At 42.3% G+C, this 26,411-nt stretch overlaps 1 long non-coding RNA gene across 1 annotated transcript; it reads left to right on the top strand.

Moving 5' to 3' along the window:
- Window positions 1-1,159: 1,159 nt before the first annotated feature.
- On the top strand, window positions 1,160-15,454 carry LOC136331065 (uncharacterized). Its single transcript, XR_010730439.1, has 3 exons — window positions 1,160-1,346; window positions 11,401-11,527; window positions 14,027-15,454. It is a non-coding gene; the product is annotated as an uncharacterized lncRNA (long non-coding RNA).
- The last annotated feature ends 10,957 nt before the right edge of the window (window positions 15,455-26,411 follow it).

The following is a 26,411-nucleotide window of genomic DNA, read 5'->3' as shown; positions in this document are numbered from 1 at the left end:
CTGTCACAAAAAAAAGGTACATTGAAATAAATGCAAAGTCAGCCTTGGCCAGTGGCTAAGTAGATAGAGAGTTGGCCTAGCATATGGACATTCCAGATTCTATTCCCTGCTCGGGGCCCACAGAAGTGATCATCTGCTTCTCCCTCTCCTTTTTTCCTCTTCCCTTCCAACAGCCAGTGGCTTGATTGGCTCATGGCTAGGTTGCTGAGGATGGCTCTGTGGAGCGTGACAGCCTCAGGCCCTAAAAATAGCTTGGTACTCCAGCATTGGCCCAAGACATGGTTGCCAGGTGGATCACAGTCAGGGTGCATGCAGGATGGGTGTATGCGGAATCACAGTCAGGGTCTCCTTCCTTTTACAAAACTCAAAACTTTCTGTTTTGAAACCATCCTTTCTACCTCTTTCTTCTTCCCTAAACTATGAGTGGATAATATTTACTTATTTTTCTATGCCAACATCTAGCTTAGTGTTCAATAAAAGTTGTTTGAACAAACAAATGACTGGAGAGAGCAAGCTATTTTGCTGAATGAAATTGAGGTCAAACCAATTTTGGCCTGGGATCAGAAAGTGTTTAAGGTGATCCAGCACAAGGTGCCCAGGCCCTTCCCTAGAGGAGGACACTGCACAGGCACAGGTCTGAGCAGCTGCCTCGTTTGTCTCATAGGAGAGCCTCCCTGTATTTACGGCTGCCAAAAGTGGTGTTTGCTTATGAACATGAAAGGAGATAAAACTCCACACATATAATTCCATATTTCTGTACTCAGTAAAAATAATTTCTCTAGTTCATTAAATCAAATCAGTCTTCCCCTTATCCTTTGTCTCAGCTATCCAACTTTTCCTACCCTTTGCTTCATTCCCCCATTAATCGATTCAAACGACTGTAGAATCAGAGTGCGGAAGGACCATAAAGGTCATCTAGCACAGCTTCCCATTCAGTGGCTGGACACGCTAGAGTGAGTGCAGGAGTGAGCTGCCAGTGTTTCCCCCACAAGAGACTCAGCTCAGAACTCAGAGAACAACACGGTTAAGAAACAAAACGTAAGGCATAATCTGAGTAACTAAGGAAATGACATAAGAGAGAGTCGTAAACTCCCCCCCCCCTTGTTTTAATTTCATTTGTTGATTTTAGTGAGAGAGAAATGGAAAGAGAGAGAGAGAGAGGAACATTGATCTGCTCCTGTATGTGCCCTGACCGGGGATCAAGCCGTCAACATCTATGCTTCAGAATGATGCCACCCAGCCAGGGCTAAATTCGCCCCTTCTAAAACAAGCATTTCTACTAACCACATAAAGGTGGACCTATTGAAAACTAGTTAAAGTCAAAAGTTGAAAACACGTTTCAAAAGGTAAGTGTGATGAGGCTGGGTCTATTCCTAGAAAACTGAAAGTATGATAAAAGCCTTAGGTATACAGTCTTGACAATGTATGTCCAGGATTCTGCAGTTATGTTTCAATCTCTGTGTTTTTCCCCCTCACAGTTGATAACACAGTGAATTGGTTGACATGTCCAATATGCTGTCTAGTTATATTTCTCAGTGGGAAGGAGTAAGTGGATCTTTAGTTTCCATATACATGTCTCTCATGAGCATGCTAAATTAGTCTCTCAGCATTTCATTATATCTTGATGTACTTGTAATTCAGTTTATGACCCTTTAAAGGGGACAACCCTTCCTGGAAAATCTGATGACTGGACTTAATTAGTGCCACCATCTGGTTAAACTCTCTAGATAATTAACGAGCTTGAGTTGCCCAGGTCACAACTGACTTTACCCCAGGCCTTTCCATTCAGATGACAACATCCTAACAAAAGATCACACTGCCTGAACAGATGCTCTTCAGATTTACAAAGTCCCGATAACCCCACTGAAAATTGAAAATATCATTAAGTCGAAAATGTACTTAATAGACCTAACCTACAAAACATTATAGCTTAACTTAGCCTACCTTCGATGTACTCAACCCAATATCCAGAAGATGCCGGGAGGACAGCACCCTGCCAAGTATGGGTTGTTTATTCTCGTGATGGAGTGGCTGACTAGGAGCTGTGGGCTTGCTGCTTGGCTTTTGCTACGGAGAGGCAACACTAGTAACGAGGCTTCTTTTCTAGTCTTTGCTTGGTGCCTTTAGCAGTGCTAAAACCTGCCTTCTTTCCCTTTACTTTTCCTTGGTGCTTGTTCTATCCCTTTGAAGTATGCTGAGAAAATTTAAACTTTGTTTTAGTTAAGCCAACATTAAATAACTGAAATGGGAAAGTAAAATTAAATAAAAGAACCAAGTAGCAGCAACAATATTATCTCTACACTCTTAAGATCCTTTTGTGATGGTGACAAAGAACAAGCTGTACAGGTGCAGCAATCATCACCCCCACTGCAAACCGCACTGGAGGGGCAACCCCAGGGCGGGGAGCCGCTGAGGACCTAAAGCTGCTTGTGAGCGGCAATTAGCCTCCCACTCAGAAGTCAGCAGGGCCAGGCTGACTGTGCTCACCGGCCTCATTTAGATGCATAAGAACCCGCATCAGGACAGCCTACTTAATAGCCCTAATAGTGCGTGCTATCTGTCAGGATGCTGGATTAGGAAGGGAAAAACAAGTGGGACCTGTTTGTCAAGGTCCTAAATTGGGAATTTTCCTGGTTAATACACACAACATTGAGTACCAGCAATATTACTAGTGGCAAGAGTGACAGGATCAAAAGCTTGACTCTTGATCTGCTATTAATTATTAGATCATGTATTCCCAAAGTAGGCTGGCAGAATTCACATTTCTAATTTAGAAACAGTCTTCATTTTAGAAAGTCTTCATCTTACCTAACCATTAAGCTGTGTGTTTGGCTCAAATTACATTTTGTTGAAGCTAATTTTGCATTAATTAGAGAATGTTTAAACCTTGAGAAGGTTATGGGTATGTTTATAGAAAATGTAGATTCCAGAACTAAAATGTTCTGGGCGATTGCTTGGAGGTGATAATTGAAAATGTTAGATTCTTCAAATAGGTGAGTCAGTCTTTTCTACGGTCTTCATGGGGAATACTAAACAGCACATCTGGAAGGCTAACTGAAGGCTTTTGAGCATCTATAACAGGGGTAGTCAACCTTTTTATACCTATCGCCCACTTTTGTATCTCTGTTAGTAGTAAAATTTTCTAACCGCCCACCAATTCCACAGTAATGGTGATTTATAAAGTAGGGAAGTAACTTTACTTTATAAAATTTATAAAGCAGAGTTACAGCAAGTTAAAGCATATAATAATAATTACTTACCAAGTACTTTATGTCAGATTTTTGCTAAGTTTGGCAGAATAAATCTGTATAAAACAACTTACTATAGTTAAATCTATCTTTTTATTTATACTTTGGTTGCTCCGCTACCACCCACCATGAAAGCTGGAACACCCACTAGTGGGCGGTAGGGACCAGGTTGACTACCACTGGTCTATAACCATGGCTTCTAGAAGGATGATAATTGATATAAGGTGACCACCAAGGCCTAACAGACTAAACATCTTTGCTTATTCTTTTCTTCAGCCTGAGATCCACCCTGGGTCATACCATGAGATACCTTCCTTCCAATCACCCAGGCTGAAAGACAGGCTAATTTTCTTCACCTTCCTCTTTTCCCACCTTCTGATGATTTTGCTTTGAAATTTTTCTATGTTTGTTTCTGTCTCCTCCTCGCCAAACATACCTACTGTCAGTACTCTACCATTCCCATTAATCATTACAAGAGCCTCCGAACTAAAAAACTCAACAACTGTTGATAGTTGTTATCTCTGGGCTAGAGAGTTAGAGGCACTTTTCCATTCTAGATACACATTTATACAGTCTTTGAAACTTGTATCTGGTACAAAATACTTTTGTAATTAGAAAAAAATGTGTTTAATTATAAAAGGACCTGGGAGAGGGAGATGTTACTCAGAGAGGGTTTTCTGATGTGATGGGCAGGAGTGGTAGGAACATTTGAGAACAAGCACATTTCTGTAAGTTTTTCATGCGTAACATAACCCGGAACAAAACTTTAGTTCCTGCAGCCGCTAAAGCAGCACAACTGTCTTTTATAAATAGAAAAACTCAAGTCTGGATTCTTATATAATATCATCTGCAGATGGGATAGAATAGGCATGTTAGTCGGGGGCCTTAGAACCAGGCAGGTTAGAAAGAAAGGGGAGTGAGGAACGAGGAACAGAAAGTCCTAAACAACTCATTTGTTCTTGAAGGGACCCTCAGCGTTAGACCTTATAACAGGAATTATCTTGTTTCCAACACTCATCATTTAGACTCACTGGTTTATGATCACCAAGGAGGGTGAGCATGTTTTCCTGACCCACCTCCCCTTTCACGCGTCACAGGTGCTATTTATGGAGCTGCCCCGGTGAGCCGCCTGACCCAGCGTCCAACCCCAAGGAGGCATTGTGTACTTTGTGACATCCTCTCTCTAATCTTGGACAGTTTTCAAGACTAGCCAACAGCTGCTACTAGTTTTTAAGAAAAAAAAAATGCTTAACAGGAGAAGGGAGACAACAACTCAGAAGACTTGGGGGGGGGGTCTTTACCTGGTTTCCTCACCTCCTATTAGACTCAGGCTGGAAAAGCAGCACACCATTCTCACAGCCCAAACAAAGCCTGAAGGCTGAGGTTGTCCTTGGGCTGTGTGTCAATATCCTCTTAACTCCTCTTCTCTGCAATTAGTGCTTATGGGGACTCTGGAATTAGGCCATAGGCTTGTGTTTACTGAGGTATAGAGAGGTATCTGAAAGCCTTTACCAAGCATGCCTTCATTAATGAGTGCTTACAATGAGCTCCAGTAAGTACTGCCTGGAGTAGTTACAATGAGAAAACAAGACATCCTCTTGTTTCAACAAATGTTTGTTCATTCAACAAATGTTTGTTGAATGACTAGTAGACCATCATGGTCAAAAGCATTAGTGCTGGAGGCTTCACTGGGATTCAAGTCCTACTTAGCTGTGGGAGCTTTGCAAAACTCTTATTGAAAACATCTGATTTTTAGGCCAGACCCCCTAATAACAATGTGCTTGATCAAGCCATTTTACTTCTCCAACTCTCAGTTTTCTCATCCATAAAGTGGGATAATTATACCTGTCTTGTCTACCTTACAGGGTTGTCAGTGGGATCAAATGAGATAATGTCATAAAGGCACTTTGTAAATTAGACTATACTATACAAATGCAAGCTATTATTATAGTTAATTCTAGTGACTACAGAAGAACAAACTGGTAGAACCAACAATCCCATTGTCACCAACCTGAATCTTACAAAGCAACTTCCCAAATCTACCCACTCTACCTTCTAGGCACTTCTACCTACCTCCTCCCATGACTTTAGTAAAAGACAAGAGGAAGAGGGTAATAATTTTCCTAATTAACTTTCTCAATTAGAGTTCTATGAAAATGTATCCAAAAGAAAAGGGGAATGGTAGCAGAGTGTGTGCTGTTTTGTTTAGGCCAGCTCTTTATTCCCCAGCTAATTTTGATTTTATTTCTGTGTTCTGAGTCTAAGGTGACTTTACACTGTCATTTGAGTGTACATCAGCAGGCTAGGATCTGGTCTCCTGTTTGCCACAGTTGGCCAGGTGAGCATGCACGAATTACAGTTCCCTAGTGCCCTTACTGTCTCCCATCTGTAAATTTAGGAGTTATAGTAGATCACCCTTCCAGTCCTTAGGGTCAATAATTCATCTGGAATTGGGTTCCCTGACGCTGCTGCCCACTTATAACTACTTTCTTTAAACTTTTTGGTAGTGGGCATGTGCAATTTATGCTGAGATGAGATAAAGAGCCAAGAAAAAGCCACAAAAACAGTAATCACAGGTACCTGCTAAGCTTCTTCCCAAATCCTCTTCCCATCCCCTCTTCTCTGGAGTGGGTTCAAAAGGCACTTTTAAGCCTGACCAGGCGGTGGTGCAGTGGATGGAGTGTCAGACTGGGACGCAGGAGGACCCAGGTTCGAGACCCCAAGGTCACCAGTTTGAGTGCAGGCTCATCTGGTTTGAGCAAAAGCTCACCAGCTTGGACCCAAGGTCACTGGCTCGAGCAAGGGGTTACTCAGTCTGCTGAAGGCCCGTGGTCAAGGCACATATGAGAAAGCAATCAATGAACAACTAAGGTGTCACAACAAAAAACTAATGATTGATGCTTCTCATCTCTCTCCGTTCCTGTCTGTCTGTCCCTATCTATCCCTCTCTCTGACTCTCTCTTTGTCCCTGTAAAAAAAAAAGGCACTTTTAAAAGATGTAGAACATTGGAGGGAGTTGGGAGTTTGGAGTAGATTTGGAGTATTAGCTCCTCATCCCCCTTTATATTTTCTGCAACATGGGCAAGCTAATTAGCTCCAGTCTCAGTTTTCTCATCTTTAAAATGCGGCTAACATTTGCCTTACTTTATAGGCTGTTGTTGGGAGTAAACTGCAAATGTCAAAGTGCTTTGTTGTTATCATTTACATTATAACAAAGGTTGATTCTGGAATCTGAGGGCATGACTAGGCATTTAGATCCATGCCTGCTGAAACCCCAGAATAGAATCATAATTGCCCAAAACCTAAAATAAAAAGCATTTCCAGTTGCCTATCCACCCTTTCCCTCTCCACAGCAGTTTTTTCCTAGGACCTGTGTAACGAGTTGGCTGTCAAATATTCCCATTCTTAGATGATTCAGGCTTACTTTCTTTAAAGTGCCTCAGATGTCTAACACATAACTACCGCTGTATTTAGAAACTGCTGAGCAGAGCCTGGAATTTAGAACTGCTTCCTGCAGCCAAGCTCCATAGGTGCAAGGCACAACTGCCAGCCACTTCTCATTGCAAATCAGCTTGATCCAATTGCACTGACAGCAGCAGGCTGCATATAGGTCTGTAGCGGGAGTTCATATGGACTGTGCTAAGTGAGTTCACATGTTTGAGGAGGACTAGCTAGCTAAGTCGTATCGCCACTTAGCCTAATTGCCCTCAATGGGTTTAGGCCTGCCCAACTGGAGGAAGAAAACTTCTTCCAAAAATTCTGTGAATAAATTTTCCTCTTAGCACTCCTCACTCTCTCCCCTGTGCGATCTCCTTCATTCTTAATGACTTCTAAATCGCTGTCTTCAACCTAGATGTTTTACCTGAGGTTTAAGCTACCATCTGTTTACCGCTCATCTCACTTAAATATCCCGCTGGCACCCCAAACTCGACAGGTGCCAGGCTGAGGTTCTCACCCATGCATTCACAAACCAGCTGCTCCTCTCCCGGTGCACCACCTCTACTGCCAGGAAGCCCTGTCTTAGTCAGTGACACTCCATCCACCCAACTGTCTAAAACTCCAAGACAAAGGGATGGCCCTTGACATGTCCTTCCCACTGTCAATCTTCCCTCAAGCCCTAGCAGTTCTACTTTCTAAATATCTCCACAAATCATCTACTTTGTTTCTGCTGCCACTCACCTAATTCAGGTGGTGATTATCTTTTTTTGCCTGACTTATTGCAAGAGCCTCATAACTGGTTTTCTTCTATTCCTGCCCCCTTCTAATTCATGTTCCGCAGCAGAGATGTTCTGAAGCCTGCAAGTCTAAGCATGCCACTTGTTCCCTTGCTTAAATGTTTAAATAGCTTCCCAGTGCTCAGGGAAGAGAACTCAAGCTCCCTTGACACGGTCTTCCAGGTCCTGCACGATCTGGCCACGCCCACCTCTCTAGCCTTACCTCTCACCATGCCCTCCCTTTCATTCCATGTTCTGGTCCAGTGGCTATCAGCCCTGGCTACATGTTAAAGTCACCTGGGAAGCTTTTAAAATAGACCCAAGGCTGGGCTCTCTCCAAGACCAATTAAATTAGAACCTCTGGCAGGGGAGCCCTGCCCAACTGTTCCTCCCGCAGAGCACCATGTCCTCTCCCATCTTCTCCCTTTTGCGCATGCCCTTGGCTTTGCCTGAAATACTTTCCTTGAACCTTTCCTGCCCTCCTGACTCCTGGCTGACTCGTTCACCCTTCAAGCCTCACCTGGGGCATCATGTTGTCCACCTGCCAAGAAGTCTTCTCCAAGCCTGGTGCTTCAGGTCTGGGTTAAGTGTCCTCTCCTATGTGCTTCCAGATCAGTGACCTTGTCCTTTCCCTCTGGCAGTAGCACCTGTCACACTGTCATCCTCACCTGTACACGCTGACTTTGGGCTCTAGGAGGGCAGGGACAGGGCCTGCCTTGCTTACCCTTTATCCCCAGCATCTAGTACAGTATCTGGCACAGTGACTATATAAAGTTACCCTGGTTGTTCAGGACTTGCCCAGCTCTCACAGCAGCAGGGGCTCTAGTCATACCCATTTCTGAGTTCCTTTATTTAGTCATTCACAAAGTTTTCCAGCAAATATTTGAGAATCTGATAGGTGATTGGCATTCATCACCCTGAAGTAAACTGGATTTCCTCAAATAAAAATTCCCCACGACTGGATTCTGAGATATATCTGAGGAGCGGCAAGGAAAGGGTTTCATAATTTCAGTCTGTGTGGGTCACAGAACCGCAGTCAGAGGACCGAGGCAGCCTCCTCTGTTTGCACTCACTCCACCCCTCTTCCACCCGGAACCAGGCCAGGACTCACTCTCGATCCCTTTTAGGGATTGCTTCTCCGGATGCCTGAGACCTTGAATGAGAAAGACTAAAATAATTAAGGGCTTATAGTAAACTCTGAGCTGATGACCCCAATGATAAAAACTGACTTCTTAAGCATCTAATAAGTAAAAACACGGTGACTATCACTCAAACCCACCCAGCTCAGGTGGCCTCTGTTCCCTACCCACCAGCGCTTTAGACACCCACAAGTAGACAGCAGACAGTCAGAGCCCAAAGCCCATAAGCTGGTGTGCAAGGTTCCCAGGCAGCCTGTAAAGCTCTCAGCTCCTCTCCAGCTTGCTCTGAGCTGGTTCTATCCAGTCAGAACTCCATTCCACCACCAAGAAGACCTGGCAAAATTCCAACTTCCTCTCATATAAATGAGCCAAGGCGAGTAAAAACTAATCAAATGGGAGTGAGAGAGGACGGAGAGAAGAAAGAGCAGGGGGCAAAGGCAAAGAGAAACTTTAATTATAATAGTGAGAGTAATGAGATTGGATAAAAATGTGTCAGTGTTTTTAATGTGCCGGGCACAGTGCTGAAGTAATTTAATCCTCAGAAAAACACCTTAAATCCTAGTCACTGGTGTGATAGCAACCCCCCCCTCCCCCCGCCCCGTGTTCTTAGCCACGATGCCAAAAAATCTGTGCAGGGAGTCAAGTTGAAAGGAAGCTAACGGGCTTGGGCACTTATGAAAGGTTGAGTAATTGGATTACCTACCTTACTGGGGGTGGGGCAAAGGAGGCTTTGAAGGTATAAAGCAGGGGTCTCCAAACTACGGGCCCCTGGGCCGCATGCACCCCCTACGCACCCTGAGGCCATTTATCCACCCCCGCCGCACTTCCGAAGGGGCACCTCTTTCATTGGTGGTCAGTGAGAGGAGCACATTGACCATCTCATTAGCCAAAAGCAGGCCCATAGTTCCCATTGAAATACTGGTCAGTTTGTTGATTTAAATTTACTTGTTCTTGATTTTAAATATTGTATTTGTTGGCCCTGGCTGGTTGGCTCAGCGGTAGAGCGTCGGCCTGGCGTGCGGGGGACCTGGGTTCGATTCCCGGCCAGGGCACATAGGAGAAGCGCCCATTTGCTTCTCCACCCCCCCCCCTCCTTCCTCTCTGTCTCTCTCTTCCCCTCCCGCAGCCAAGGCTCCATTGGAGCAAAGATGGCCCGGGCACTGGGGATGGCTCCTTGGCCTCTGCCCCAGGTGCTAGAGTGGCTCTGGTCGCAGCAGAGCGACGCCCTGGAGGGGCAGAGCATCACCCCCTAGTGGGCAGAGCGTCGCCCCTGGTGGGTGTGCCGGGTGGATCCCGGTCGGGCGCATGCGGGAGTCTCTCTGTCTCTCCCCGTTTCCAGCTTCAGAAAAATACACACACAAAAAAAATTGTATTTGTTCCCGTTTTGTTTTTTTACTTTTTTTTTTTGTATTTTTCTGAAGTTGGAATCGAGTAGGCAGTCAGACAGACTCCTGCATGCGCCCGACTGGGATCCACCCAGCATGCCCACCAGGGGGCGATGCTCTGCCCATCTGGGGCATTGCTCTGTTGCGACCAGGGCCATTCTAGCGCCTGAGGCAGAGGCCACAGAGCCATCCTCAGTGCCCGGGCCAACTTTGCTCCAGTGGAGCCTTGGCTGCGGGAGGGGAAGAGAGAGACAGAGAAGAAGGAGAGGGGGAGGGGTGGAGAAGCAGATGGGCGCTGCTCCTGTGTGCCCCGGCCAGGAATCAAACCCGGGACTCTTGCACACCATGCCGACACTCTACCACTGAGCCAACTGGCTAGGGCCTGTTTTTTTACTTTAAAATAAGATATGTGCAGCGTGCATAGGGATTTGTTCATAGTTTTGTTTTTTTTTATATTCTGGCCCTCCAACAGTCTGAGGGACAGTGAACTGGCCCCCTGTGTAAAAAGTTTGGGGACCCCTGGCATAAAGGTTTGAAGAGAAAAGAGTGGTCCCAAGCTGGAGATGTTTGAGTGGGAGCCGCAGAGTATAATGATGGAGGCTAAACTATGGCTCTGCTGGTATCTGGGTGGTATAGTGGGGAAGCGAGGAGGAATTAGGTTTCATCAAAGTAGGTGATCAAGTCATCAAAGATGACAATGGGGGAAGGAGTAGGGAGGTATGAGCTTCTACAAGTAGGTATTGAGCTCTGCTACGTCTTAGGTAGACTTTAGACTCTGTGGAAACAGTAGTGAACAGGACAGCTAAGCCTTGTGATCATGGAGCTTATGTCCCTGTAGGAGTGACAACACAAGTACACAAGAAAAATGCCAGAAAGTGATACATACTGATGAGTGATGGAGGGGCTACTTCAGGCTGGGTGAATGGACAAGGTCTCCTTGAGAAAGTGGCATTTGAGTGGGATGTGAAAGGCAAGAAGGACTAAGCCATGCAGAAATCATGGGGGAGAGCGTTTTGAACTCAGAGAACAACCGGTGCAAAGGCCTTAAGTGGGAACAAGCCTGGAAGAAGAGTGAGGCCAGGGTATCTAGAACATAAGGAACAGCCAGAGAGTTGTAAGGAATGAGGTCTGAGAGGTGGGCAGGCCTGGCTCATGTGCGACATTATCATACACAGTTTGCTGTTTGAATTTTAATCTTGGAACAGTAGGACAGCAGTGAAGGTTTTTAATTAGAAGAGGGATGATCTGATGTGTGTGTGTGTGGTGTGTGTGTGGGTGTGTTTATTTAAGTTATCTTAACAGGGGAGTGGCAGTGGATTAGTGAGGAGAAAACAGGGGCCCCAGCGGAAATAAACCATCTTTCACAAGAGGTTGTTGGTTTTGATTTTGTTTTTGTTTTTCTCAAAACTTGAAGTAGAGCTCATTTCTACGGGTCAACTCCCAAGGTCAAGAGTAATATGAGAAGTCTGTCTGCTCCCTGTGGTTGTTTGTGAAGAAGTCAGAGAGAGGCACAGACCAAACCTCTTATTATGGAGGAGAGGGTGAGTGTGTTTTTCCTTCCCACTGAAAAACAGACAGAGGAGAAGCGGATTTGTTTGAATCTCTCCCTGCTGAGGATGTGCCTCCCACTGTACCTCCTCCCAAGGTACCTGGAAATCCTTTCCCAGTGTCTTTATTCTTCCAACAGTTTAACAAATTAAGCCCTGCACAATTTCCTAAGCTGATTCTCCCAGGGCTCCTGCTTGGGGAGTTCCCTTTCCTGTCATAGGAACCAGCACTCACTTGTTTTCCTTTCCTGCCCCCAACAGCAGGGCAATAGAGGTGGGAGTCACTTCCCTGTGTCCACACTGCCTCCTTAAGCTTCAGACTGTCTCTCTGCAGCCTCTATTCCTCCTGCTCCTCTGGTGGTGCAGACTCCTCGTTTTCATCACATTTCACTTGGACAGCATGCTGGAAGGAGGGAAGGGGTGATCTGGGTGAGGGCATCCCCCAAAAATGTCTTTTGCACCGACAGCCGTTGTCCTAACTTTCCAAGCCCAGAGCAGTAGGCAAATGTGCCGTGTCCCAGTCTGGGTTCCAGAAATAACCTATCATGAAGTTTCCAGCAGGGCCCCAGTAAATGTGGGTGATTCAGAGCAGGGAGCCCACTTTTTGGACTCCTTCTTTAGTTCTGGTTGCCATGGCACCGCACTGGAAGCCATTATACAAGAGTGGCTTATGCTGAGTGAGGATATACTATGTGCCTGGCTCTGTGCTAAGACATTTTCTTTTTAAGCCCATCTTATAAGATCCACATCATCTTCCTACAGAGAAAGAATCTTTATCTCCATTTTTTTTTTTTTTTTTATTACTGAAAAGGGGGTGAGAAGCAGGAATATAGAGAGATGAGAAGCATCAACTCGTAGTTGTGGCATTTTTAGTTGTTCATTTATTGCTTCTTACATATGCCTTTGACCAGGGGTGGGGGGCTCTAGCCAATCCAGTGACCCCCTTGCTGAAGCTGGCAAGCCTGCGCTCAAGCTCATCCCACAAGCTCAGGGTTTCAAACCTGGGACCTCAATGTCCCAGGTCAATGCTCTATCCACTGTACCACCACTGCGCAGGCTTTATCTCCATTTTTATAGAGGAGGCTCTGAAGTTTGACTAACCTGCTTGCTTAAAATAACAGAGACAGGATTCTAACCCAGATAGCCAGTGGTGGGATTCAAGTAATTTAACAACTGGTTCTCTGCCCTACTGACCATTTTAAGCATTACAAAACAATATACTGAAAGGTAGTTTATTATTTCATGCATTTAATACTTAAATAAGAACAATAAAAGAGGAACAGAAAACTAGATTATGTTATAAGAAACAGTTCTAAAATATTAATGAAAAAATATTAAATAATACCTGACAAAAAACAATAAAATTGTTATTTAAGATATTTCCATATTGCTTCTTGATTGGTGCACTCACTTGCAATTTTTTCCACCTATAGATGGAATGAACATTACTATGGGCACTTAGAATACACTGTTGCACAGATGAATGTTAAAAAAGAGTAAGGAATGTAAATTTGTAATCTCCACATTGGGCGGCTGCCCAGGCGCCCACCTTAGAGAGAACAAGTGCCATTTTAACAACCGGTTCACTGAATTCAACAAAAAATTAGGTATTGGTTCTGTCAAGCTGGTGCAACTGGCTGAATCCCACCACTGCAGGTAGCCAGGTTTCAAAGCACCAAGGAACTTTCCCATGACACGCATACCATGGCCTCAACTTTTGTTTTGCCCTCACCATGATTTTAATCTCAGGGTGACATTCTGATGAAGTGTACTTTCAGAATTTCGATTCCAAAATTTTCCCACCATGGACTCAGCTACACTAAGATGCTTTCTCAGTGTGGGCTCTAGGATGTTGTGGAGGACATTCTCGCGGACGATGTCAAATCTCATGTTCCCAATTTCTCACAAATAATCTTGTGTTCTCAATTAATGGATTTTTTTTTAAGTGAGAGACAGAGAGAGGGACAGAGGGACAGGTAGGGACAGACATACAGGAAGGGAGAAAGATAAGAAGCATCAATTCTTCGTTGCAGCACCTTAGTTGTTCATTGATTGTTTTCTCATCTGTGCCTTGACCAGGGGGCCTACAGCAGAGTGAGTGACCCCTTGCTCAAACCAGTGACCTTAGGCTCAAGCCAGCAACTTTGGGCTTCAAGTCAGTGACCTTTGGGCTCAAGCCAGCGACCTTTGAGATCAAGACCAGTGACCATGGAGTCATAGACATGACCCCACGCTCAAGCCAGCAACTCCTCGCTCAAGCTGGTGAGCCCGTGCTCAAGTGGCGACCTCGGGGCTTAGAACCTGGGTCCTCAGCATCCCAGGCCGACGCTTTATTCACTGCACCACCACCTGGTCAGGCTCAATTAATGGATTTTTAAGTACCACACTTGGAAATGTTACCAATGGTTAGAATACAGATGTAATATTGACACTTAACTGTTCTATCTAGATTTTTGTCTGTTTGTTTTAAACATGTATTTATTTTACTATCAGGAAGGAAGAAAAGAAGGACTAGTTGGACATAAAACAACAATGGAATACAGAGAAAAAAAACAAGAAGAAGAAAAGAAAAAAATGATTTAGACTTGTCTCCAGTCATCTAAGCTAATAAGCGCCCTGTGCAGAGGATCTCAGTACAGTCACACAGACCACCCTTAGACTTGAGTTCTTGCCGATTTAAGACCACAACTTCCTATCTGTAGTGCATGGTCAGCTTATCAAAGATTAGTGGGTTGAATTAAATGTGGTCTAGGATACACAAAAAGTACTGATGTTTGGCTACTGTGAGGTTAACCGTCCCACAGATTTATTCCCTGTTGAGGTGTGAGATAATTTTTAGTGAGACTTTGACTTTAGACACTTGAGAAGAAAACTGATGTCATGATTCTCTGAGTTCCTGAGGAAACATATGGAATTTTTTGGCTATATCTTCTTGGCTTTTTGGTTCATTTGGCATATCTCCATGCTAAATTTGAAAGCAATGTCAAACATAATTATTATATATGTAGAAATTCATCTCCCAGGGACTTGTATTTCTCATCTAGAAAATGAGGGGGTAGACCAGATGTTCACACAGGGTTTTCAAGCATTTGTGCTCTCTAGTTTATGTATTTTGGATATTGTATTTCATGTTCTGTTTACTATAAACTGAAAAAAGTGAAAAAGAATAATATCCAGCCTTCAATTTCCCAACCACCTTACAGTTGACCAACAAATTGCATGTCTAAAGGATTGTGTTACATTGAAGAAATAAAAGGAACAGGTCAGCATTCTGAGAAGATGCCTGGATTATGGCCTTCTCATTGACCCTCATGCCCAGGCATTTACAATGACAGCCCTATGTCAAAAGGATTCTTCTGTGCCTTTTGAATGTATATGTAAGAGGGGATTAAAATAAGGTACTAAACCAGAGAAAACTGTGGTAGTCAAGCTTCATTTGTGTGTTCACCCAGAATGGGTTTTTTATTTTTTTCTGTGTTTTCTTTTTTTAAAAAGAGACCTATAAATGACAGTTACACAGGCCTCTTTTGTTTTTAAAGTCATACGATATTGCAAATAAACTTTCCAATGCTCAAGCGTGTGTGAGGTGATGTTTAGTGATAAAACTATGTACTGGTTAAGAACAGAAGTCTTAGATCTCTGTTTTGCCATTTAATTAGCTGTGTGACCTTAAGGAAGTTATTTAACCTCTCTGAGTCCTCATCTATGAAAAAGAGAATATTAATAGTTTCTTCTTCTTTCCTTTTTTCTTTCCTCCCTTCCTTTATTTTTTCCTTTCTCCTATCTTTCTTTCAGTAAATACTTTTTTGAGCACTTGCAATGCATGACTGAAAGCTCTGGGAATAAATGCAGCAGTGAACAAACATAACGTTTTTTTTTTCTTATGTTCCAAAGGTTCTAGGTGAGTGAAATAGATAATGAATAAATATGAATGTCAGGTGCAATGAGCAGAGTAAGGGATATGAAGGATGGAGGGAAGATATTTAAAAGGAGTGGTCAAGAAGGGTCCCTCAGAGGTGGTGACATCTGAGCTGAGATATGAACTCAGTATAAAGAAGAAAATTTCAGGTGGGGGAAACAGCAGTTGCAGTGACCCTAAGGTGGGAGGTATACTTTGAGTGACTAAGGAAGAGTAAGGTCAAGTTGGCTGGAACATTATCCTGTGCCAAGCCTTTAGATTTTACTCTAAGTAGTTGGGAAGCCACTGGGAAGTTTTAAGTAGAAGAGTAGTAACACGATCTGATGTATGTGAAAAGGATCAACTTTCCAGATGTTTTAACATTTGATTTGACTGTGTATTTAAAGATTGACTTCTCAGGCATGCAGTAAGATTGACATGAGTTTATGAGGCACTGTATGTGAATTGCCTAGCTGAGTGTTTGGCAGTAGATTCAAGAGGTAACTCTTATTATTTATACTATTAGTGAAATTAATTAATCATTACTAAGGTTCTACACAGATGATGATAGAGCATCTATCTGGGGCCTAGAGAAACAGGAAGATAAAAACCAATGTGTCTCAAGCACTCACTCTGCCTGTACTTGTTTAGCCCAGATAAAGTATAGAACAAAGCAGCAGGCTTTGAGTAAGGGAAAGCAATGACATTGGATTCAAAACTAGTTTCTCTACCTTATATCAGTCTTGTCATGGTTCCCAGTCTAGTCACAACTTAGGGGTGATGTCACTATTAAAGTGCACATTTTAAACTGGAATGGTGACATCAGGCCCTACTCACTCAATTTCACTTTGATGTGATTTAATGGACCAGATAAACTAGCTAGTCACCCCAGTGGCTTGGATTCTGATGGCCTAGGGTTTTGACCTCAGCTCAACAAATTACTAGCTGTGTAGCTTTGGGCAAGTTACTCAGATTCTCTGTGCCTCAGGTTTCCCATCTCATAGATAATAGTGATGACTCTCTCTAGTGTTTGCATAAGCTAAAGCAAGGTAATGTATATGTAATGCTTTATCTGACATAACTATATTATTTGCACAGTTAAATTAATAGCCAACCAGAAGAACTTTGAAGGAGTGAAACCCAGGGCTGGTAAGTGTTCAGAAGAAAGCAAAGGGCCAAAAATGGTATGTGTACAAAAAAAGGCAGGGACCAAGTAGAAGTCCTAAGTACAGTTAACTCTTAAGCAGTGTGGAGGAGGAGGAGCACTGACCCCCTCAATCTGCTGGAAATCCACATGTAACTTTTGACTTCCCCAGAACCTAGCTACTAATAGCCTACTATTGACCAGAAAGAAGCCTTTCTGATAACATAAACAACTTATTAACACGTTTTGCATATTATATGTATCACATATTGTATTCTTACAATAAAGTAAGCTAAAGAAAAGAAAATGTTATTAAGAAAATCAGAAGGAATAGAAAATACATTTACAGCATTTATTGAGAAAAAAGTCTGTGTATAAGTGAATCCACGCAGTTCAAACCCCTGTTGTTCAAGGGTCAACAGTACCCTGAAAAATAAGGAAAAGCCTCCCATTTAGTCTAGGACAAAGGGATGAGGACAGAAAAGGTGTTGGAACAGTACCAAAGATATGTACTGCCTGCTTCTCAATTTTGCAGGAGACCCTGTCTGGCAAAATAGTATCTTCATACCTAGGCATCTGGATATGGAAAAAGCCTTTGTTTCTCTGAGGGAAGATGATCTCCATCTATGCTTCGCAGCTGCACCTTGCTTTAAGCTAATCTCATAAAGAAATTTGGTAAGACGGGTTAAGAATGGAATCATTGGTGTTGGGAGCCTTTAGAGCACATTTATTTTAAACCCCTCATTGATCAGATGCAGAGTTTTCTGTCCAGAGAAGTTAGAAGACTTGCTCTTGGTCACACTGACAGTGTATGTCACAGCAGGGACCAAACCCACCCTGCCTTATTTTTAAACTAGTGTAATATCCTCCAATTCTGTCTCTGCCCAATGGTATATTAATAGGTAGAGATTTGACTGTCAAGAAGAGTCACAATAGAATTTCTTTTAAATTGTTGATTACCTTGGAGTAGTGCTGTTTGTTAGAAATATAATGCAGACTACATATGTTTGTAAAAATTGTTTAATAGCCACATTTAAAGAAGTAAAAAGAAACAAGTGAAATTAATTTTAGTAAAATATTTAACTCAATGTATCCAAAGCATTATCCTTTCAACATGTAATATAAAAATATTAATAAGATGTTTCACATTCTTTTTGCATACAAAATTTTCAAAAATCTTACAGAATACAATCATTTGAACTAGCCATGTTTCAAATGTTCAATAACCACAGTTTAATAGAGTCAGCCATATTAGAAAGCATTGCCCTGCATAAAGAATATGGCTTAGTTTTTCTCCTACAATTTAATTTTTTTTTTTTTTTACAGAGACAGAGAGAGAGTCAGAGAGAGGGATAGACAGGGACAGACAGACAGGAACGGAGAGATGAGAAGCATCAATCATTAGTTTTTCGTTGCACATTGCAACACCTTAGTTGTTCATTGATTGCTTTCTCATATGTGCCTTGACCACAGGCCTTCAGCAGACTGAGTAACCCCTTGCTCGAGCCAGCGACCCTGGGTCCAAGCTGGTGAGCTTTTGCTCAAACCAGATGAGCCCACGCTCAAGCTGGCGACCTGGGGGTCCTGAACCTGGGTCCTCAGCATCCCAGTTCAATGCTCCATCCACTGCGCCACCGCCCGGTCAGGCACAATTTAATTTTTTAAGCATTGTTAGAGGTTGCGGGTTCAGTCCCCAGTCAGGGCACATATGGGAGTCAACCAATGAATGCCTAAATGAGTGGAAAAACAAATCAATGTTTCTTTGTCTTTCTCACTCTCAACTTAATAAATTAAAAAAAAAATCTTTGTTACAAGTATTCTAAAACATCTTTCTATATTTATTATAGAATGGGCAATTCAATTTAATTTTTTAAAATTCCACTTCAACTCAATTTTATGCATTTATTACATAAAATGAGGAACAAACATCTGTGATATGTTTCATTTATCATTAGTCATTTCTTCACTGAGACATTTATCAAAAACTTTTATTGAGCATTTCCTATGCCAGGCACTGGGGACACAGAAATAAATATGACAGAAAATGTCCCTACACTTATGGAGCTTCTACTTTAGTGGAGAGACAGAAAAACAAAACTAAACTTCTTTCAGTTTGGGTGGTCTGAATTTGAGTTGAGCCTAACTGACAGAAGGAACCAGTCATAAGCAGGTTTTCAGGAGTGGGAACAACTGGTGAAAAGCTGCTAAAACATTTTTTAAAAATCTAACTTAAGTTTTGCAAGTTCTCACCATGGAGGCAGAAGTTTCAAGTGATCCAGCAAAAATGTTTGATCAGCATGCTGCAAGATGATGGATAATAAAGAGCCAAACATTGAGGAAGGGCCATATAAGGAATTCAAACAAGGCACCAAGAAAAACAGATAAATGTGTAAAGGACAGAATCAGAAAATTTATAGAATATAAAAAAATCAATGAGAAAAATGTTTGCCAATCAAGTTAGCAAAGATTTAAGAAAATGGTTCTAATTTCTTTGCAATTATGGTAAAAAGGGGAGGTGTGGGGCTTTTTCACATACTGCTGGAAGGGGTATAAATCAGTAAAACCATTTGAGAAAGCAATGTAGTGACATAGATCAAGCACTTTTAAAATATTTATTCCCTTTTACTTGATAATCCCATTTCTAGATTATTATAAATATATACCCGCTTATAAGCTTTATTGATTTGAAAAAAATTATTCTACATGCAGAGTTTTCATAGAATTTATTATATCAGCTCCAAATTAGAAAGATTAAAATACTTTCAAATAGTCATATTTTACAACCATTAAAAAGATATTTATATCCATATGCAAAAGAATGACATTAGGCTCCTTCCCCACACCATACACAAAATTAACTCAAAATGCACCATAAACTGAAATGTAAGAGTTAGAACTCTAAACTTCTTAGGAGAAAATATAGGAATAAACTTTCTGACTTTGGCCTAGGAAAAGTCCTCCTAGATATGAGACTAAAAACACAAGCAACAAAAGTAAAAAAAAAAAAATGAACAAACTGAACTTTATCAAAATTACAAACGTTTGTGTTTCAAAGAATACCACTGAAACAGTGAAAAGACAATTTACAGAATGGGAGAAAATATTTGCCGAACATGAAGAACTTATATCAACTCAAAAAAATAAAAAGTAACATAATTAAAACATGGACAAAGGTTCTGAATACACTTTTCCCTAAAACAGGTATAAGGGTGGCCAATAAGCATATAAAAGCACACCTAACATCACAAACCATTAAGGAAATGCAAATCAAAACCATAGATATCATTCTAAACCTTCTAGGATGGTTATACTAAAAAAGACAGATAATAAGTGCTGACAAGGATATGGAGAAATTAGAACCCTCATATGCTACTGGGAGGGATTATAAAATGGTGCAGCCACGTCAGGAAATGGCATAGCATTTCCATAAGAGGTTAAACATAGAGTTATCATATGACCCAGCAATTCCACTCCCAGGTATGTACCATGAGAAATAAAAACATATAGCTGCACAGAGATGTTTACAGCAGCATAATTCATAATATATAAAATGTGGAAACAACACAAATGTCTATCAGCTAGTAAACTGATAAACAAAATGTAGTATATCCATATAATAGAATATTATTTGGCAATAAAAAGAAGTGAAGTATTGATATACACTGTAACATCAGTAAGCCCTTAAACTATTATGTTAAATGAAAGAAGCCAGTCCTCAAAAAACCATATATTGTACAATTCAACTTCTATGAAATATCCAGAACTGGCAAATCTATAGAGACAGAAAGTAAATTTGTTGATGCTTAGGGCTGGGGTTGGAGTGGAATGGGAATGGGGAGTGACTGCTAATAGGTACAAGGTTTTTGGGGGGATAAGGGAGGTGAATGAAAATGTTTTCTAGTTGATCATGCTGATGGTTGCCCAATTCTGTGTATATACTAAAGCACATTGACTTCTATACTTTAAATAGGGAAATTGTTTAGTATGTGAATTATATCTTAACAAAACTGTTAAATACATTTGTGTAAAGTCTATTAATGGAATAAATGTTAATATGTGTTACTAATTTGAAAGTTTTAAACTATGATTATAACTTATTTGGAAAAGAAGTAAAAAACTCTTATATAACTTCTGTTAAGAAATCCACTACTTGAAACCATGTCAACACCATAAATTAAAAATTAAAATTAAAAAAAAATCCGCTAACTGCTAAAGAAGGTGGGTTTGGATGATGGAACTATGTTTGCTGTTTTGTTTCCTTTGATAAGCAAGCCTTAATTTTATAGCAGGGGTTGTTGTTGTTTTTTTAATGAAAGAAATGAGATCTTACTTCTAAAACAGTTTTAATATTGCCAAACAGAAAACAACTGAAGAGAGTTCCAACTGTCCTTCTATAGAAAACAAAGTCTGGTTGAGACCAAAAAGACATTTTTTTTGTGATTCCTCCTGCCTTTTGTTGTTTTACTCCTCAATCCCTTAAAAGAAAATGATTTAGTAAGCAAGTGAAAGCCAGAAGTGTGCTGTGCTTACATCCGGCAGCTTCATGCCCTGGGGGTGAAGGACGGGGCACTCGGACAGAGAAAGCGACTTGCGGTGGCATTACGGAGGCCTCTGCCCCAGTTGGGGCAAGAGCTAGGGCCCATGCCGGGTCCAAGGAGCAGTTTTATTTTTTCCCTGGGCACTTACTATGTGCTTATCTCTACTGAGGAAACCAGCTTTTCCTTCTTACCTCTGGGGGTGGGGGGGGGAGCCAATGCTGGCTCACATCCGTGGATGGGGTTACACTTCCCAGCTGGCCTCTCTCCAAGCCAGCCAGTTGTCCATCTCTATCTTAGAGAAACAGCTTTGACAAAGTCCTTGGCCCACATTAGAAATCCCTTTTCTTTTGCTTTCCCAAACAAAATTAATTTGAAATGGTTGGGTTAGTCTGACATTTTTTTCCACTGAAGAACATAGATTTGTTCATGTGAGGAAGGAGGTTTCCTGGAGACAGTTCCCAGGTCCCTTGGGGTCCACATCGCTCCCAACACTGACAATTTGCACTGTACTCAGATGCACACACCTGAGATGGACAGTTCTCTGGGCTGTGGTTGAAAGACCTGGGGCTGCTTAGCGGACGGAAGGGAAAACTGAGGACCATTCTGAGAGTTGTCTCAATGAGCTGTTAGCATGAGAAAGCTTTATATTGGAATATCTCAGAGGAAAACTGGAACCAATGTGGAGGAGTTGTAATGAGACAAATTGCCTTAACATCAGAAAGAAAGTTTGATGACTGGAATTTTCCAACATGCAACAGGCTTCACCGTTGAGGAGGAGGTGAGTTTCACCCTAGGAAGTCTGTGTAACAAGTTTGTTACAAACATCACCAACTTGTGAGTGCAAAAAAAAAAATTTTTTTTAACAATTATATGGTGCTTATTATATGCCTGGCTCTGTTTTAAGTACTTTACATATACGATTCCTGGAATACTCACCACAGCCTTTGAATTAAGTGTATTATTATCCCTAATTTATTGATGAGAAAAATAAAGCTCAAAGAGGTTTGTTCACTTGCCTTGGGCTACATTGTGATGCAAACCCTGGTAGTCTAACTCCAAATCCATACTCTTAACTACTGTAGTGAGGTAGTATTTGTGTTAATATCCCAAGTATGACTGTAGGAGTCTACATGTCAAGTTATAGAATCATGTTTTCCTCACTCAGAATGGGTCATTTCTAGGAGTCTCCGTGGAGTGCCTATCTACACTGACAACCTAAAGGATAAGGTACAAGCACGTGTCATGCACCATGGCTTCCTTTCGGGGATGTCTCAGCTCTCTGCACTGTTCAGTCAGCCTCACTGCTGCCTCTGCCAACTATACTAGTTGTGAGAACACCCATGTCTGCACCAGGGGGCTTCCTCTTAATGCATTCTAGTCTCTACACCTTGAGGTGCCTGTAATTTTCTGGGTTTTGAGCAGAGTTGTGAAGAATTATCTTACATCTGTGAGTCCTCAAGAAATAATAGTTTTGACCAGAATCTACTATATCTCAACAACAAGATGTTTCTCCGCAACTGGCCCTCATCTTTTGGGTTATAGAGTTTCAGAGACAGTTCAACAGTTAGAAGTGGATCATATGACATACTATCCCTCTCTGTCATCTTTACTTCTTTCTCAACTGTCTCTTGTCACTTGGACAACCAAAGTAAATAAAACTCTCTTTGCCCCAACTACAAAACAGTCTCCACACAATTGGTGAAGAGACCTCTGTGAAGATGTCACCTAGTTTCTTCCCAGCTCCTGCTTAGTCAAAAAGGACCTGTGAGGTTGAAGACAAGATGGTGATGGAGTAGGCAGATGTACCAACTTCCACCACCCAGAACCAAAGTGGATTACAAACTAATTTTAAGAACCACCATCTGGAAAAACCAACTTTGGACTACACTAAGAGGACTCTTCAACCAAGGAACACTGAAGAAGCCACACTGAGACTGGCAGGAAAAGCAGAAACGTGGAGAGGGCTGCCCAGCTCCTGGAGCGAACGGCAGCCGGGAGAGACTCACGTGGTGGGAAGTGAGTTTAGCAGAGAGGGGAGGGTCCTGAATCCCAGGAGCAAAGCCCCAGCCTGCAGCCCGAGAGCCTAGAAGAGGCGTATGGACATTATTTAGCTGGAAACAAGACAGGATACTGTTTGTGAGAAAGAGACTGATTTCTCAGACCCAGGATTCTTCTTAAAGGGACTGCGCAGAACACCTCTCCCACAACCACTCACCTAGGGCTCTGGGAGACAGGGAGAGAGGAGAGGACTGGAGTAGCAGGAAGAAAGTGTAATCTAGGAGGCACAGGGAGAAACAGTTTGAGAGACAGTCCCCCTAACTCCTGGGACGAGTCATTCCCTAAATCTGAAGTGAATATTTCCCCTGGAAACAGCAATACCAGCAAAGGGAAGCAGGACAGCAGCCAAACAAGCTCTCCCACGGCACTCAGAGCAGAGTCACTTAGAAGGAGGGAGCTTTTGGGACTATAGTAGTGAGTGTTAGGGTCTGAGCTGCAGTGCCCCACCTACACGGCTGAGGGCCTGCCTGAGGGCGGGCGGCAGCGGGACGCGGAAGCACGGTTCTGTCAGCAAGGGCGGAAGCTGGCTGGCCACCACTGGGCCCAGGTGTGAGCTCGGTCTTGCCCAGCTGGAGAGGAGGGGGCGTGCAAAAGCAGTCAAGCCCAGCTGCAGGCTGCCTGCAATCCAGCCTGCAGGAGAAAGGCAGGAACCCCAAAAAGGGGTGGAGACCGGCCCTTGAGCAAGGGTGCAGGAGCACAGCCTTGGCCCACCCGCCAAACCGAGGCTTGTGGCCTGACTTGGGAGCCGGCTCCTCCCGCAGGGGTGGAGCCAAAAGCCCAGAACAGGCAGGTTCCCACTACTGAGCTTGGGCATGCAGTCCCACCTGGCCTGTGGAGCCGAGGCTTGCAGCCATCCCACAAGTGGGCTCCTCCTGCAAGGGCGGGGCGGAAGCCCAGAAACAGGCAGAGACCCACAGCTAAGCAAATGTGCTCACCCCTGCCCTCAGGGCCGAGCATAACACCACACGAGGGGGCGGGGCAAAGGCCAAGGCAACCGAGGCTTATACACCCGAGCTTGTGATCACAGCCACTCCCCTGAAGGAGAGGCAGAAACCACAGCAACAGTCCCAGTGGGCAGGCACTGGTGACGCCCATACCCAAACACCCTAGGCAGCAACAGCAGAAGGGGTGGCTGACCTGCAGACAGACCACACCTAGGAAACACAGAGGCCACACCCAGTGGACTCCAGTGGCCAAAACCTTCTTTTACACAGACAAAATGAGAAGACAGAAATGTAACACAAATGAATCAAGAGAAATCCCCAGAAAAGGACCTGAATGAGTCAGATATAACCAAATTACCAGATGCCGAGTTTAAAATAATGATTGTTAAGATGCTTAAAGATATTAGAACAACAATAGACGGTCATTACGAACACCTAAATAAAGAAATAGCAAATATAAAAAAAGTCATTGAAATAATAAAAAAGAATCAGTCAGAAATGACAAATACAATATCAGAAATGAAGAACACAATGGAAGGAATTAAAAGCAGGATGGATGAAGCTGAGAATAGAATCAGTGAGTTAGAGGACAAGATAAATAAAAGCACAGAAGCAGAGCAGAAAAAAGAAAAGAGACTCAAAAAGTCTGAGGAAACTCTAAGAGAGTTCTGTGACAACTTGAAGAGATATAACATCTGCATCATAGGGGTTCCTGAAGAAGAAGAGAAAGAACAAGGGCTAGAGACTTTGTTCAAACATATCATAGCTGAAAACTTCCCTCAATTAAGGCAGGAAAACATCTCACAAGTTCAAGAAGCACAGAAACTCCATTAAAGAGAAACCCAAAGAAATCTACACCAAGACACATCATAATTAAAATACCAAAGCTAAGTGATAAAGAGAAAATATTAAAAGCTGCTAGAGAAAAAAAGACTATCACCTACAAAGGAGCCCCCATAAGGATGACTTCCAACTTCTCAACAGAAACACTTGAGGCCAGAAGGGAATGGCAAGAAATATTCAAAGTAATGCAGAACAAGAGCCTACAACCAAGACTACTTTATCCAGCAAGGCTATCGTTTAAAATTGAAGGAGAAATAAGAAGCTTTCCAGACAAAAGAAAGCTCAAGGAATTCACTACAACCAAACCAAGGCTGCAAGAAATACTAAGGGGCCTGTTGTAAACAGATCAAAGGAAAAAAAGAATATAGCAAAAGAGGAATACAGTTTTAAAGAATAAAATGGCAATAAACAATTACATATCAATAATAATCTTAAATGTAAATAAATTAAATGATCCGATCAAAAGACATAGGGTAGCTGTGTGGATAAGAAAACAGGATCCATACATATGCTATCTACAAGAGACACACTTTAAAACAAAAGATGCACATAGACAGAAGACAAAAGGATGGAAAAAAATATTTCACGCAAATGGAGATGAAAAAAAAAAAAAGCTGGGGTAGCAATACTTATATCAAACAAAATGGACTTTAAAACAAAAACTATAGCCTGACCAGGCGGTGGCGCAGTGGATAGAGCATCGGACTGGGATGCTGCAGACTCAGGTTGAAGACCCAAGGTCACCAGCTTGAGTGTGGGCTCTTCTGGTTTGAGCAAGGCTCACCTCAAGCAAGGGGTTACTCGGTCTACTGAAGGCCCACAGTCAAGGCACGTGTGGGAGAGCAATCGATGAACAACTAAGGTGTCGCAATGAAAGACTGATGATTGATGCTTCTTGTCTCTCTCCATTCCTGTCTCTCTGTCCCTATCTGTCTCTCTCTCTCTCTGTCACTGTAAAATTAATAAATTAATTAAAAAATAAAACAAAGACTATAGTAAGAGATAAAGAAGGTCACTACATAATGATAAAGGGAGCAATCCAACAGGAAGCAATCCAACATGTTATAAATATCTATGCACCTAATATAGGAGCACTTAAATATATAAAGCAGACTTTGATGGATTTAAAGGCGAGATCAACAGCAATACTATAATAGTAGGGGATTTCAATACCCCACTAACATCACTAGATAGATCCTCAAGAAAGAAAATTAACAAAGAAACAGCAGACTTAAAGGACATACTAGATCAACTCGATGTAATAGATATCTTCAGAATCTTTCACCCTAAAGCAGCAGAATATACATTCTTTTCAAGTGGTCATGGTACATTCCTAGGATAGACCACATGTTAGGGCACAAAAGTGGTCTCAACAAATTTAAGAAGATGAAATCATATTGAGCACTTTCTCTGATCACAATGGCATGAAACTAGAAATCAACCACAACAGAAA

The sequence above is a fragment of the Saccopteryx bilineata genome, chromosome 3 (assembly GCF_036850765.1).
Source record: "Saccopteryx bilineata isolate mSacBil1 chromosome 3, mSacBil1_pri_phased_curated, whole genome shotgun sequence".
Lineage (NCBI taxonomy): Eukaryota > Metazoa > Chordata > Mammalia > Chiroptera > Emballonuridae > Saccopteryx > Saccopteryx bilineata.
The sequence above is the reverse complement of the archived record's forward strand: the minus strand, read 5'-3'. Positions and strand labels throughout refer to the sequence as shown.